We start from the raw sequence: 15,812 nt of genomic DNA, 5'->3' as shown, positions 1-15,812 counted from the left end.
AGAGGAGAAGATTGCATGCTGCTGATTTCTCAGAAGCTTTGTTGCAGCTGGTCTTCCTGATATGAACTTGGGTCCTCACTGTCACCAGTGCTGGCTGTTGTTCTCTTTGGGAAAGTTCTGGTCTTCACCTCAAGTGTTGTTTTCCTGGTTCCAGGGCAGATCATCTTCTGTTACAGATCCTTCACTTTCTAGGTTCCATCACTGACCTTTGGGACTTCCCAAAGGGCAGATCCTTGATATGGAGTTGCATAAGACATTGCTGTAGGTTCTAAACCTTTGGCTGGACTCATATGGGACATGGCATGGGATCCAGGCCATGGAATCTTTAGATCTCTAGCATGTAGACAGGTCTCTTGCATTCTTCTGCATTTGACTTTTTGGGTGAATGTTATGAGATACTTCCATAAATTTATGTGTCTTGTATGAAATCTATTCCCTTGCAACCCACTGACTACATTTGTCTTCTTGGTAAATAGAATCTTAGGCTTTGTAACTTTTATCTTCATGTTGAACAGAACATTTCTTGATTTTGCCAAGCACTCATGATCTATTTTTTTTTTTTTGTCTTTTTCCTTTTTATCAGTACCAGGGATCGAACTCACGATTGCCTGCTTGCAAGGCAGGCACTTATGCCGCTGAGCTAAATCCTCAGCCCCCATCTATTACTTTCAAAGCAGCCTTTAACTTTTCTGGGGACTCCTTTAGTTCCTTTTCTAATAGTTTAGTCCCCATAGACCTCAGATATTTTGTTCTTAGACCAAAACCAGATATACTCAGCTGGTTAGGGCTGGGCACACATGTGTGGTCTTGCTAAGTTCTGCTGAGCTCACTTAGGTAGCTGGAGACTATGCTCCACGATGCAATAGCCTAGGTTTAGTTGAAAAGTCTTAGCTGGCCTAGCTTTTCTTGATTAGCTTATTTTCCTGAAACTAGTAGACTATTACATGCAGAGCAGAAGTACAGGAGTAAACAAGCAGAAATGTACAGTCTCTGGAAGCAAAGGCTTAAAACTGACATAAGTGTCAGCTAATCATATCAAACGGAAGAGCTCAGAGTAGGAGCGCACAAGATTACATCGTAAGTCTTATGGCGTTAAGCACATTGAGGAATTGGGATTTTTAAATATAATTTGTCACAGTAGTTAGAACCATATCATACTACCCCTCCTTAGCACCAAGGAAACAAAAGCACTTGCCTGAAGACACTGATGGAGAAACAGTGCTTATTTTCATCCTTTCTTCTTTCTCCTTTCATCCTTCTCTACCTTGTCCTTTCCTTCATATTCCTTTTTCCATTTCTTTTAGCAAAGAAAAGAAAGTAGAAATAGATATTAAGTGCACAGTGAACATTGACAGTCATTTTCTTTATAGTTCTCTTATTGCTTTGCTGCAATTGCTATTTCTCTTTGTCAGCCTATCCTTCTTGGTATCTGTATATTTTAATTTCTACTCCTAAAACTCTAACATTGAAAGTTGCATACATACCAAATTTCTCACTTGTCCCCTACCCTTCTCCTGGTGCCATCTCTTGCTGTGTCTTGGGAGTTCTCTGAATTGCATATGCTGAATCTGGGGGTCTTTACATTCTAACCACTTCTAAATCTCCAATTAATTCTGACCAATATTAGATGAAAGAAAGTTGAAAGAAAAAATAATGGTATTTTTGATGGGTGTTAAATACAGATGATCAAAATTACTTGTCATCTGACTAAATGTGACTACCAAAAAATAAGATTAGATAAAATATAATAGATGAATTAATGCTGAAGAAAAAGTAGAAATGAGAAGCTTAAATCAATAGCTATTACTGAGAGCCTAATGTGGGCAGGGTTCCTTAAATTTAATGGTTATCAACTGAAATCAGTGGAGGAAGTCAGGTGGAAAGCTCCGTGGGGAGAGTGGGAAGGTTGATGTGAATCTGGAAAGACAAGAAAAAATGACATGAAGTCCCAGCTGGATAGCAAGTCCCGGTAAGCCAGTCTTGTTTCTGACATTTTCAAGACAATTTTTGAAGCAGATTGAATTTTTGTGTGTGTGTGAACTAGACTTGGATGTTGCCATTCATATGTTCCTTATAAAATCAAGGTTTTAAATATTATGTTCCTCAACATTTGTTCCTTGCTGCTCCCATTATTTTTGAGTATTTCAGATGTAATTATGATATTAAAATTAAAGCAAGTTTTGCATTCAAGTAAGACATTATAAAATATAATTTATGAGACAAATCAAATAATATCGTCTAATTTTTAAAATTTAACATTGATTGAATTTCTTGGAATCCTGGCCACATTCATCTGAGTGAATATTTGCAGTATATATCTTAACTAAAAGGTACAGTATAAACATAAAGCAAAAGTCTAATTGAGAGTTTTAATTTTTATCATTGTCACTGGCACTAAATTAGATTACAAAATTCTTTATTTTGATTTTTTTAACTTAAAATTTTTGAGTTTTATTAGTACATGTTTGCAGTATAAACATGACTACATTCACTGTAGGGCATAGGTTCATTTACATAATATATTTAAATTCCCTTCTTTTTTTCCCTCTCCTTCAAATCCCTTTCATCCTTCCAGCATCAGATTTATTTATTTACTTTATAAGACTTTACAAAATTAATTAACATTCATGCAGATTGAAAACCTAATAGGAAACATAAGGATTTAAACATCACTTAATGTCCCTAACCTCAATCATACATCTGAAAAGCTGATTGTATAAAATTATATTATTTTTAAGAAGTTATGAGTATAAATCATTATTAAATTAAGTTCATAGTAATAAAGTCAAATATTTATTTGTCTCTCTAATCCTTAATTTTACATTTTATTCACCAACAATAGTATCTTACTGGTATCCTATAGAATTTCAATAATTTTACTTGCTTAAACAAGTAGTAGAATTCCCAGGCCCTAATGGAAGAGGAAAGCGGACCATTGTATCCTTGATGTGCAGCATCCAGCAGGTAACTTGGTAACTCTGGGCCCCCGGGGAAGATGTGGGTGAGAAATGACCAGTGCCTGCATGCCTTGATCCCTATATCTCAGGTCCTGCCTTATAAACTGCTTTGTGTTTAATTTCTTTTTCTCCTGTGTCCTGGTGTTGTTTTGTTTTTCCATCTGGATTTGAGCTCTGTCTTTGAGCCTCAGTCTTTGGGCTCTACTAACTCCTGATTGTTTTTTCTGAAGCCAAGTACAGCTTTTCACGTTGTAGAGCCAGGTACTCCTAAACACACCCAGTTCTCATCTAAGTTCAAGCCAGTCTCCTCTTGGCAATATGATTGTCCGAGTGTGGCAACCATGTCATATGGAAACACATAGTAACATGGATATTTTTAGGTCTGTGGTGTTTTCTCACATGTTTACTGTAAGTTGGACCATAAATGGGAATCTCAGGCCAGCCTGAGCATCTGAAGGCCAGGATGTAAGCACAGTGGGGCTTAAAGTTATTGGCTCTGAGTGTTCCCACAATAACCTCAAACTATTACTTAGATCTTTCTAAAAGCAGACAGATATTTGGCTGCCACCGGTTCTAGCACAGATGCCTAGAGGACTGCCATGAAGTTTGCTGCTGATTAACTGTCTAAAAAGACTACATGCAGAATCTGAAACCTTTAGATTATTGATGGATTTTCCCAGAATAACTTTTCTAGAAGTTAGGTTTCTGTGTCAGCTATTCTGTTGTCTAACATGCTGTTGTATGAAGTACACAGAGCCATTGAAATGCTTTTGCCATATTTGGTTCAAATTTAAAAGTTCATTAAATAATATATGAAGAGTGAATTGAGTATAGGCTGAAGAACATATATATGTGTTCTAGTCAAAAAGCAAATCCATAGGGAAATTTTTAAGAAAATGATTGTCTTAATACATATATCAGATTAAAAACGTTATGTGAGACTTAACTAAGTCTACTGGAATACACTGTCACCTAAATTTTGGGAGAGAGGTTAGAATACAAAAAGTCACGAACTTAAATGATTTTCTAATTCTGTTCATTTACCCATAGAAATTCCACAGATTTTTATGTAATTATTTATTTAAAATTCTCTTATAACAATTACAGTGGAAGTGAAAATGATAGAAACACTTTCTCAGGGTAACCCAGCATTAGAGCTCTTGCTTAAAATGTGTGAGAAACTGGGCTTGACCCAAGATACAACAAAAACAAACAAAAGACTCCAGCAAAAACTCCATTAAAAAAGACATATTATTCATTAACACTTAATTTTTTATATTTTACTACATATGTATGTAGAAATGTTCAATATTTTAGTTGTAAGATTATCACATATACTTTTCTTTTTTAAAATAAGAATATTTCTTTTTAATTTTAATTTTTATTAGGACATGTTTACAGTACATAATGATCACATTCATTATGAGGAGTTGAATACAGAGAATAATATGAACAGATATGTACATATAACTAAGCTTTAACACATCTCAAGAAAATCTCATAGTTTCTTCAGCTATATCTCTTAAAGTAATAAAGGGTAAAAAAATTAAACTTTGTAGGCAGTCCTCCTTCTCCAATCAGATCTTCTAGTTTTGCTTCCTCTTTTCCTTCGTCAAAGTAACTATTATCCTGACTGCTTATTTCTGTCATTCATGTCATTATTTTTTTTTAACTAGGTAATGGTTTTCTCTTAAGCAACCTGAAATATTGTTTTCATGGTTTTATACATCAAATAATGTTTTACTAGGTGTTGTTCTTTATGTACCTTGCTCATTTTCCTCTACAATTGTGTGCTAGAGAGTTATTTATGCTGATGCCTACAGCACCAGTCCATTCATTTAAAATGCCACAGCAGGTCATTATGTGAATGCACTATGGCACTAGTCTTTTCTCACTAATCTGGGAGTACAATTATTGCTTTGTAAGCCTGGTTACTGGAGTGGTTTGTTATGCAGGTTTACTATGGCAATAGTTAATCAGTACATATGTATGTAGTACAAAGGTATTAGACTGCCAAGTCACTCTCCTTGAGATGTGCCATTTTCTCCCACTGTGCCCTTCTTACATAATGTCTCTGTCTGGCCATAGACCGAAAGTGATGGAGCCAGCAGACCATGACTGAAAACTCTGAAAGCTGGAGCTGGACTAAATCTTTCCTCTTCTCAATTGTTTTATCTCATGTATTTTGTCATGACAACCAAAAAATAATTTTCAGATATTAACATTTTAAGGTTATGTTCACTGTAGTACTATTATTTTAATCAACTTTTTAACAGTGTTTTCCAAATTTCTCCATAAAGGACTGCAGTTTTCTCATTTTATTTTAGGAATCTTTTAGATCTTTCTTGTTATAGTGAATGGTATCTTTTTTTATTCTATTATACTGGCTTACTAATAGTAATAGGCAATCTATTTTTGTTTATCATCTTTATGTTCATTAACCCTTCTCAACTCTCACTAATGTAGATGATAATTCTCTTGGCTTTTTTATGTGGACATTTATTATGAGCAGGTAAGTGTGGTTTTTACATTACTTTTTTATTGTCTTTTCATTTGTTGTTATAGATCTTCCAATAGACTGTTGAATAAAAGCAGTGATGAGAATATTTTTGTATTAATTCTGGTTCTAAGGGAATGTCCTTAATGTCTGTTTGTCTTGTTGATAGATAACCTTTATTAGGTGTACAGGTCATTGAGCTCTTTACTCTCAAACTTGACATTTTCCTGAAAACTGCATCTCACAGACATTAGCAGCTGAGTTTTGGATATCTTTATCCATAGAACATACTGTTAGGGGCCTGGAGTAAAAGAAAAAGCATTAGGGGAGTTCTCCCCGAGCCTTGACACTTTAGTACTTATCTGGCAGTGGCTCCATCTCCTCCATAATATCATTTCCTAATTTCACAGTCCTAACTTATACTAGACAGTATCTATGTACATCTTTCTCTTGCCTGGTAGCCTTACATCTTGATTCTGCTTAAATTACCTCCTCCTTTTTTCTCTCTCTTGGAGATACAATAGGTGCATTAGTTCCTGTTACTTTTTTGGCTTTCAGCTATCTGAATACCTTTGTAATGCTGAGTGGCATGATTCCCACTTCTATCCCTTAATTTCTAGTGAGGAGAGAATCAGTACCATATATTGCGCACTGATTCAAAGCAGATGAAGGTTCTGGAGAAACTTACCACAGATCTGCAAAGTACTGTTACCTGGCTGGCTCTGTAACTGCATCTTCCAAAGGCCATTCCACCCTTCTCTCATTTAAGCTGCCTCTGGATGGTAGGGAACATAGTAATATCAGTGAGTTCCATCCATGAGTTCACCGCATCCCTTCTTTGGCTGTGAGGTACATTCTTCGGTCAGAAGCAATACTGTGTAGAATAACATAACAGTAGATGAAGGATCTTGTAACTTTACAGATGGCAGTTTTGGCAGAAGAATTATATGCAGGGGAGGCAAATTATACTGGGAATAAGTGTCTGTTCCAGTAAGGATGATGCACTTCTCTTTCCATGATGGAAATAGTTCAATATAATCAACCTGTCACCAGGTCACGGGCTGATCATCCTAGAAAATTGTGTCATATCAGGGACTCAGTGCTGATAGATCAGGCATTCAACTGTGGCTGTAGCTGGATCAACTTTGTTATGTGGAAATCTATGTTGCTGAGCCCATGCATAACTTACATTACTGCTTCAATAGCCATTTTGTTCATAAGTCCATTGTTATAATCATGGCAAGCATGGCTGTTAAAAAAGATTGATTGCTCACCACAGAATGGGATTATTATGTTCTGTTCTGTTGAGGTCATCTTTTGATGAATATTTACATGGAACACAAATATCTTTACATCCTTCACCTCTCTATCCACCTACCTCTCCCTCCAAAATTTTTGTCACCAATTTTCTATCGCATTATTTCAAATCCATGACCATCTGGCTAGGACATTGACTACAGTGCATTAATAGGTATATACTTGTACATCTGGCCATTTGCTCTTCCAAGAAAAATGTGCAAACAAATACACTGTCCAAAGTTCTGTTTCCTGTGAATATTTCCTTTGACATTGCTTTTCAGGTATATCCTGGAAAGGGATTGTAGCACTTTAAGATGTAAATTTTCAGATTTTATATAATATACAAGACAATCTGCATGTTTAACCACACCTGGCTTTCTCTTTCTTTGTCAAATAACAATATGGCATACCCCATGAGACCATAGGTACATGCTGGGAGATGTACAGCAATGTAGCAAGAGTATGAAACATGGATAATTATACCACTTCATGTTACTTACTTGTACCTCTGCACTCGCCTAGGCTAAATCACATACTCACCATTTCCATTTGATGATGGACTGTTGCTATGCCTGTCCAATTTTATGGCTTAGTGGGTGTGCAGTTCATGATGGACAACTTAAGTTGTTTGATGATCTGGTATCCTGTGTTCAAGTATACAGTTTCTACTAAGGCCCAGTAGCAGGCCAGTAGCTGTTTCTTAAAAGGAGTGCTGCTGTCGGCAAATGACTTGCTGGAAAATTCTTGCTTCAAAATTCTCAGGCCCTCTTCTGTGGTTCACCTGTAGGGGTCTTTCAGAGGCTCCAAATAGCATCACTACCTGCCACTGACACCTTGAGTGCCACTGGATCTGGTGTATCATAAGGTCCAAGTGGTAGAACCTGCTTCACAGCCTTCTCTTGTTATGGGCTCCACTTAAAACTAGCAATTTTCTGAGTCACTCAGTAAATGGGCCAGTATAAGACACCCAAATGAAGAATATGCTCTAAAAATACAAATGAATTCTACAGAATCAAGAGAAGAGACCATGACAACCTTATGTCTCACCAAAGTAGACAGCCAACTCCAGGATTCACTGCTCCTTACAATTCTGCTTCTCTAGCACCATGCCTGGTACCAAAGTCTGTGTTAGAGTTCCCTAGAGGAACAGAATAAATATAACAATATATGTATAATTATGCAAAGGAATGTATTAGGTAGGCTTACAGGATCAGCAAAAGAGTTGCAGTGGCCATCTTCAAGAACAAAAGCAGAAGAATCCAAATGGCCATCTGCATCCTGGAGAGCTGCATATGTAACAAACTGAAGATCTGGAGGTTAACTGTAGAGTTGGTGCACATCTGTGTCAGGAGGAAAAAAGTCTGCATTAGAAGGTTGAAAATTCTAAGCCAGAGGGCTGAAAAAACTGGAGATGAGTATTCAAAGGCAATGACAAAGGCCAAAGTTCTCCACAGAAGAGAAGACTCCCTTTTTTTTCCTGTATATATTCTATCCAGGCTTCAAGCTTTTTGGCTGGTAGCATCTATGTCTGAAGGGCATCTTCCTTCTGTAAGGTAGTTCACATAGATGTTTACATGTTTTCACAGAGTTACTTACACAACCCTAGTGTTTGCCATGGGCTAGTGGCAAAGGATATGGCTGCAAGTTTGGCCCCATGGCACCTGCAGTTATTTCATTGTACTGATGATGTCATGTTAGACTTTGATTCTCTTGCAGGACTGGAGCAGGTTGCTGGTTTCCAGCAGTGCTTAGTGGCATGTAGGTGGGCCATCAATGAGACCAGGATCCTGGAACTTGTCCTCTTTGTCACATGATTCAGAGTTGTCTGGTTGGGTGGAAGAGAGGTTAATACCAGAGGCTATTGTTGGTAAGATACAGAAGTTTCCTCACTCTACCACAGTGAAACAGTTACAGACTTTCCAAGTCCCGTGAAGTCCTTGTAAAGATGTGGACAACTACACAGTGGCTGGGTGGCTAGAGTTTTAGATATTTATCCCCAAGACAGGGGTCACTCAAGTGTGAATGCTGACTAGATAAAGTAACAGAGTGCAGAACATATGCTTAAAAATGTTTCTGCTAAGTTTCAGCAGGCATTAGGACTGATGGAGTATACAGATGATGTTGTACCTCGGTCTCTCCACTCAAAAATCCAGAAACCTCCCCCCTGTCCCCCAGGATGGTCAGCTACCAACTCCAGCAAATGTTTGGTGTATGGATGGGTTGAGGCATGGAACTGCCACACAATAGACAGCCATTTCTGTAAGAGTGGAAACAGACAGTATTTAATTTGATACATGTACTAGACAGAGGGTATGTAGGTCATTACCCAGGAGGAGGGCCCTCTTATTGTGTACACTAATAGTTGGTGATATAGAGAGGCTTTATGTTATGACTTTCTATATAGAAGGCCACAGGTTATCTAGTTGCCCATTCTCCTGGGTAGAGCCAAGTCATGTGGCAAGATCTATAAGAGGTAGGTCTCATAGAAGAGGGAAAACATATAAAATAGACATGCCAGAACATGATTGGCACTGGGACTAACTTGTATTGTTTTACAGGTTAGGCACTATACCAATGTCCACAAATAAGAGGGGTTTGTTCAGAAGGGAGAGCTATTTTCCATTCCCCACCAAGGCACTGTCCTGAGTGGGGACAGCCCAGCAGGAAGAGGCCTCTGTCTTTAGATTCTTGGAGATTCCTGGGTTCCTAGGGTCAGGAAAAGAGACTATGGTGAGATATTTAAAAAGAATTGGAAGAAGCCACGCTGGGTCTGGGAGGAGCACTTCAAGAAGCCAGTTTGTCTTTCCGATAAGCTGTGTAAAGCATGCAGGGCCCAGGAAGAGAGAAGCCAGTTTTCCCTTCTTGTAACCAGCTGTTTTGGAGGATAGGCTGAGTTGAGAGCAACTGAGGTACAAATATGATTAAATGCGTGTATTGTTTGATTGACTTTGCAGGCCTAAGGCCGGTAGTCTAAGCATCTGTTAGGAGGATAACAGATGCAAGATAGCAAATATGTGGGACTTGTATCTATCTTGTTTTCAAAATCCAATATTGTTCTCACTGTTTTATTCTAACTTAGTGTTTTGTTTTATGCAATGTTCTGTTTTGGTTTTATTCTGTTTTGTTTTATTTGATTTTAGTATGTCTGATGGGATGGACAACTATTGTGAAGGTAACAAGATATATTATGGTAGCCATTGTAAGTTTCCTATTATACTGATTCAAAGTTCTGCACCACTTTCACTGCTTTGTTTTAATTGGTTTTACTCTGTTTTGTTTGGTTGGGTTTTGTTCTCTTTAAAAATGAAAAAAAAAAGTTGGAGTTGGCTTGGTGGCAAATGCCTGTAACTCCATCACTTGTGAGGCTGAGGCAGGAGGAACACTACATTTGAGGCCAACATGGGCTGTATACTGAGTTCAAAGCCAGCCTAAACTACATGGCAGGACCCTATTGAAAGAGAGCAATGGAGAGAGAGAGAGACAGAGAAAGAGAGAGAGAGAGAAACAGAGAGAGAGAGAGAGAGAAACAGAGAGAGAGAGAGAGAGAGAGAGAGAGAGAGAGGAACAGAGAGAGAGAGAGAGAGAGAGAGAGAGAGAGAGAGAGAGAGGGAGAGAGAGAGAGAGTTGGAGAATTAATTTGGTTCCCAGCCTTCTGCTAGCTGAGTGTGTATTCTAGTCTGGCCACCAAAAGTGACTGTACACACAGGTGTACAAGCTACTATATTATGACCTACAATGAGTTCTTCTAACATGCTGTTGTAACATGTGCATATGAGGATTGGCTCTCGTGGTCTGCATATCCAAGCAATCACACCCCACAGACAGAAGCAAGGGAGTATGGGGAAAAATGAAACTCAAGATAGCATAATAGTCCAGGCTGTTGGGGTCTGATAAATTCCCATGTCAGCAGAATTCCAGCACGGGCACACCTTGCTGTCTCTGTGTAAGTAGCTTATATAACCAAGATCACTGCTGGCAAGCAGCCACTATTTTATACTTTTACTATAAATCTGAATTTCTGCAAGAATTGAGGGACTGAGAATCCAATTCTATAGTGATAGTTGGGAGCCACAAGAGCAGTGAAGCCTGTGGGCTGGTGGGGCCTGAGCTCTGCTGTGAGTGTCAGCTAAATAAAAGTTGGCCTATGGCCAAGCAACTGGATGGCTAGACCGATGAGACAAGCCCATTTAGCAGCCAAATAAGGGCTTATCTGATAGTCTCTGGCTTTGGGCTGTCCTTATCTCAATGAACTTTCGCAGTCTGAGTTGGTGACACAACACATAATTTCTTATGAAAAGTCATGGGTTATTCTTATCATTGTTCCTCTGTGTGTGCTGTGTCTTCCTTTCCAAGCTGTTTTTAAAACATTGTCTTTGGTATTTAGTAATTTGACTGTGATACTTGTAGATGTGCCTTCTGATATGCATTGTGCTTGGGTTTCTTGGACTTCCTGCATCCGCAACTTGAAATTTTAGCAATTAATTTTGCACAATTACAATTTTCTCTACATATTTTCTTGTTGTATTCCCTTTCTCTTCTTCTGCAACTTTTATTGCACATATGCTATGGCACTTTAATGTATTTTTAAAAGTAAGTGCTTTGTTTTTTTTGTAAACTATTTCATTTTGTCTTTTGGTTTACATAATTTTTATTGGTTGCTGGCCTGTAGTGTCTTGTTTGCTCCTAACCTCTTCCAGCAAATTTTGAAATTTAAAATATCATATATTTTGTTTAGTTATAGAATTCTATATGGTGCTTTGCTCCTAAAATACTCATCTCTACCTATTATATATGCTTTCATGTATTTATCAAATTTATTTGTGTTTTCTTCAGTTAACTGGTTTACCTTTATTTCTGCTTCCATTGAATGCTTATATTCCAGACACTGTGATTAAAAAGGAACATTCAAGGCTTCTTGTTTTTCATAGATGGTTGATGTTCTGGTTTGTGTCTGGATGACCCCCAAAGCCTCATGCAGTCATAGGGCTCTTTCAGAGGCAGCTGAATCTAAAGTTTGTGATTGGCTTATTATCTAGTGATGGGATTGGCGGTGTTAGTGCTGTACCTGCCCTGGGGTGAATAGCCTGCATACACTGTAAGGGAGGGAAAGAGGTTTGCTCCTCCCTTTTGCTCTTTTCCTCTGACCACTTTTGGTATCTGCTGCAGCCCCCACAAATGTTTGATCCTCAGCCATACTACCCTCCCTTGACCCAGATGAATATGGACTGAAACCACCCAAAACTGTAAGCTAAATAAACCTTTCCTTCATTTTGGGTATCAGGTGCTTTGTCTTAGCAATGAGACAAAAGTAACCAAGACAGTTAAATTGTCAGATTTATCTCAGAATGATTTCAGATTGCCTGTAGGTTTACTTAGCTCTAGTTTACTTGTCAGTAGCTCATTACCCAACTGTTGATCATACCTCATTTGAGTTGGAATGGAGTTACAGGAAGTTAATCACAGTAAGATTATGTAGGACTATGGTGACGGATTCTCCTTCACTAGTGCTGTGACATGAAAAAAAGCGTTAATTTTGAGGCTGTGCGTGTGTGTGTTTGTGTGTGTGAAAGAGAGAGATGGAGGGAGGGAGAGAGAGACAGAAGAGATATTTCATTTCTTCTAGTTTACAACTTGTCTGTTGTCCCATACTCTTTTTAGAATTTTGTTTAAATTTTTCATTGTATCTATAATTTTTTATGTTTGTTGACCCTATTAATAGTCTATCCTTACACTAGATGTGTCCAGGTATGTATTTATTTTGCAAAGATTACTTTTTTCTGAAATTGAAGAAAATTATTAATATTGAATAGTCACCTGCTACTCTTCATATGTTCTCACTGTTCTTCATACCTCAATTCCGATTGGTCTTGTGTTAGAGCATTTTAGTCTATCTTCCAAGAATCTTAAATCTTTCACACTAAGAAATCTCTTTATATCTTTGTATTGGTTATGATACAATTTTTCTGTCCTTTCTTACTATGTATTAATGCTCTCTTTGACTAGGATCTGTATTATATATTACTTTCCACAATATTATAAAAATAAATTTTAATTTCTAGAGTTTTAAAGGGCTGTTTTTCCCAACCAAACCTTCTTTATCCTTTTCTTACTTCCCAATGATTTTTCAAAATGTGTATTTCCTTTGCATAGTTTGTTATTCCTTTTTAACTTTTTGAAAATATAAAGAACATTAATTTTTCTAGAAAATTTTTGTTTAACTTTGTTTCAGTTTTCCCATTTTTGAGTGACATTAGTTAGTTGGGCTATTTTTCATTTTTGTATGTAATCTAAAATTCTAGTTTGCAAGTTTATCTTATGTAGAAGTTTTCTGTGTGTCTCTCTCAGTACCCTCTCTTCTACATCTGCCTGTCCCAACTTGGTCTGTGGTGTCTCTGTCAACCTTGACAGGGTTTCCCATTTGAAAAAAGTCCTCCAATATATGGTTGGATTAGGACTTTTGTTTGAAGAGATACTGAAGATTGACGGCTAATCAGTTAGGTCTAGTTCCTGTGGCTCTTCCTGTCAGCTCTAAGAAATGGGTCTGTGGAGGCCTCCATGGTGACAATGCACTGACTTCTGTCAATGAGTGGAGAAGCTCCTCGGGGGCACAATCAGTCTTGACATGAACACCATGGGCTTGTCTTCCCTGATTCTTGACAATGTCTGGCATCTCTATTCTTGCTGTTATAGAAGAGATAACAATTTTTTGTCTATTTGAATCCCAGAGTCATTGCTTACTTCCTGGTATTTTTGTCACATTTTTTTCTTTCTTTCAGGTACCATTTGTTTATGAAGTATGTATTTTCTTTGTTATGTTGGGGTGAAGGCAAGAGACAGAACGGTGGCTTCCATGTAAAATCACACATGATTTTGAGCAGAAATCCAATTTAATATTTTAGAAAAATAAATGTGGAATAAAACAAAACAGTAGATTAGAGGGCATTGGGGTTTGATAAATGACAAAGAATCTCTCCTGAGAGATTCCTGGGAAAAACACAGTGGCCTGGTAGAAATAATGGAAGAGAGAAAAATTATCAAGATTTAGAAAACAGTATACAAGCAGCGATGGAGCAGTTGTTCTCAGAAGGGCTATACTGCCTTCCAGGGCATGTTTCTGAAGTCATTGGTGGCAGTAGTGAAGGAGAGCTGATATTTAGTAGTCGGGGGCCAGGCCTGGTGATTTCTTACAACTGTGCAGGATGATCTTGCACAAGTCTTGTATGCCTCAAATGACTGTCAGACATCCAAGGTAAGCCCTAATGTGCATAAAATATTTATTTAAAATGATATAAGTGAAGAATTTATTTGACATATTAGTACTAAATGTTTTTCACAGGTTTCTATTATGTTGAGTTTTCCAGAAATGCAGCCATATTCTTGATTAACTGAAACTTATACTTTGTTTGGAACTTCATCAAAATTTTTTCACTATTTCAGAAAATCAGTTCACTGATAGTGACAGTACTTTGTGGTATGGAAATCACTAAAATCACAAATCTGGACTATTTTATCATCTCTAGCTTTCAATTATGGTAAGAGAAAAGAAAAGATTCTTTTGAACAGGCAGAACCAAATATTGTTTTATAGAATCACATGAAGCATAAGAACCTCACTAAATTTTATTAATAAAGTTGTTTGTTACAAGAACTTTGTATCTTACTCATTCCATACATTTTAATTTTTAGTGTGGTATATTGATAATACATGTTGAAAATTTCACAGTTGTTTGATGTTGTTTGGGGGCTGCCTGCACTTTTAGGCATTGTTCTGATAATGTCTTCAGAGACCTAACACTGGTTCATCGTTGTGTGTATGGAAGTTTCTTCTAAAAACCTACATACTTTACATCACCTTTCAAGAGCTATCATTTTTAGAGTAGATGTAAAATCTGAGACTAAGTATATGGTTCCATGTACAGGTAGATTTCAGGAAAGATGACAGTATCTTTACTACCTGGTCCCATGTTAAAACAAAAGGATTATTGTGGAGGATGAAGAGTTACTTTGAGGCTCTGGCCCCCTCATGACCTGCAATAAACAATAGCCCCCGGTATGCAGGACAGAGACAGGACAGGAAGGCCCGACCCCAGTGAGGGAACATGTTCCCCCCTCTAAGCCCATACTGTACTTGGCTTTGTTTGCAGAGTCATGAGGAGGTGGCCGACCTTCAGGTGGCTAGAAAGAACAAACATAATTAAAAGCATTCTTGGGCTAATGGGATTCCTCCTGGGTTAGTGTGGCTAGAAGAACTGTTTTTGCTTGTTTAACTTAGAGAGTAGAGATAAACATTGTAGCTGGTCACAAGTCTTGTTACAAAGAATGTTTTTCAAGATAATTGCCTGTGCTCTGTGAGTTGACCTGGTTTACTATATAAGAGCCCTGGAATAAAGACTTGGTGTGCAGTTGCAATTGCTGTTTCTCTCTGCTGCTTCTTTTCTTCGCGCTGCACCCCCCGTGTCCCGACTTGGTGTGTGTGTGCCTCTTCCGGGGGTTCAGAGTGCACTAGACACTCGCAACAGATTATCCTGGCACTGTACTTACAAATATAGTCTAGCTCATTTGTGAGAATATCTTACATAAACTCATTTCTTCCACTTCCACAGTGTTTAGTTAATTTTGGCATTTATTTTTATTTTGTTTAATATTAATTTCCTCTTCTTATATCCAAATAATTGTGGTCTATTACTTATCCTAATAAATTTTATTCTAGTGGTACTCATGTCACTGCCCTTGCTTTCCTATAGCTCTATATAGTTGGTTTCTGATCATTTTTGCTTAAATTTTTATTATAGATATAAGCACTTGACTTCAAAATGTCTTCCCTGCAATGACATCCAAGAAATTACATGTTGAAACACACAGTAATTTACCATAGTCTACTTATTTTTAATTATCTTTTCATATTGTAGTTTTGATCTCATTCTGATTATATTGATATGTTATGCACTGATTATATTGATTATTTTGATAATGTCATGTGTTCCTCTTTCAAATTCGTGTATTGGGTTTTAACTCTGGTAGAACCCTAAATGTGACTGAATTAAATGTAATAACTAAGGT

The 15,812-nt window shown here is 37.5% G+C and overlaps 1 long non-coding RNA gene across 1 annotated transcript in view; it reads right to left on the bottom strand.

Annotated features, from left to right (window-relative positions):
* Positions 1–1,191: 1,191 nt before the first annotated feature.
* LOC134476123 (uncharacterized) overlaps positions 1,192–15,812 on the bottom strand; it is a 36,140-nt gene continuing 21,519 nt past the window's right edge. Inside the window, exons 2-3 of the long non-coding RNA XR_010047630.1 lie at positions 6,167–6,328; positions 1,192–1,297 (exon numbers count right to left, since the gene is read on the bottom strand). This is a non-coding gene — a long non-coding RNA (uncharacterized LOC134476123). The remainder of the gene's footprint in view (positions 1,298–6,166; positions 6,329–15,812) is intronic.

The sequence above is a fragment of the Cavia porcellus genome, unplaced genomic scaffold (genome assembly GCF_034190915.1).
Source record: "Cavia porcellus strain 051 isolate PalLab524CR breed Dunkin Hartley unplaced genomic scaffold, mCavPor4.1 scaffold_5, whole genome shotgun sequence".
NCBI lineage: Eukaryota > Metazoa > Chordata > Mammalia > Rodentia > Caviidae > Cavia > Cavia porcellus.
Note: the sequence above shows the minus strand (reverse complement) of the source record. Positions and strands in the feature narration are given on the sequence as shown.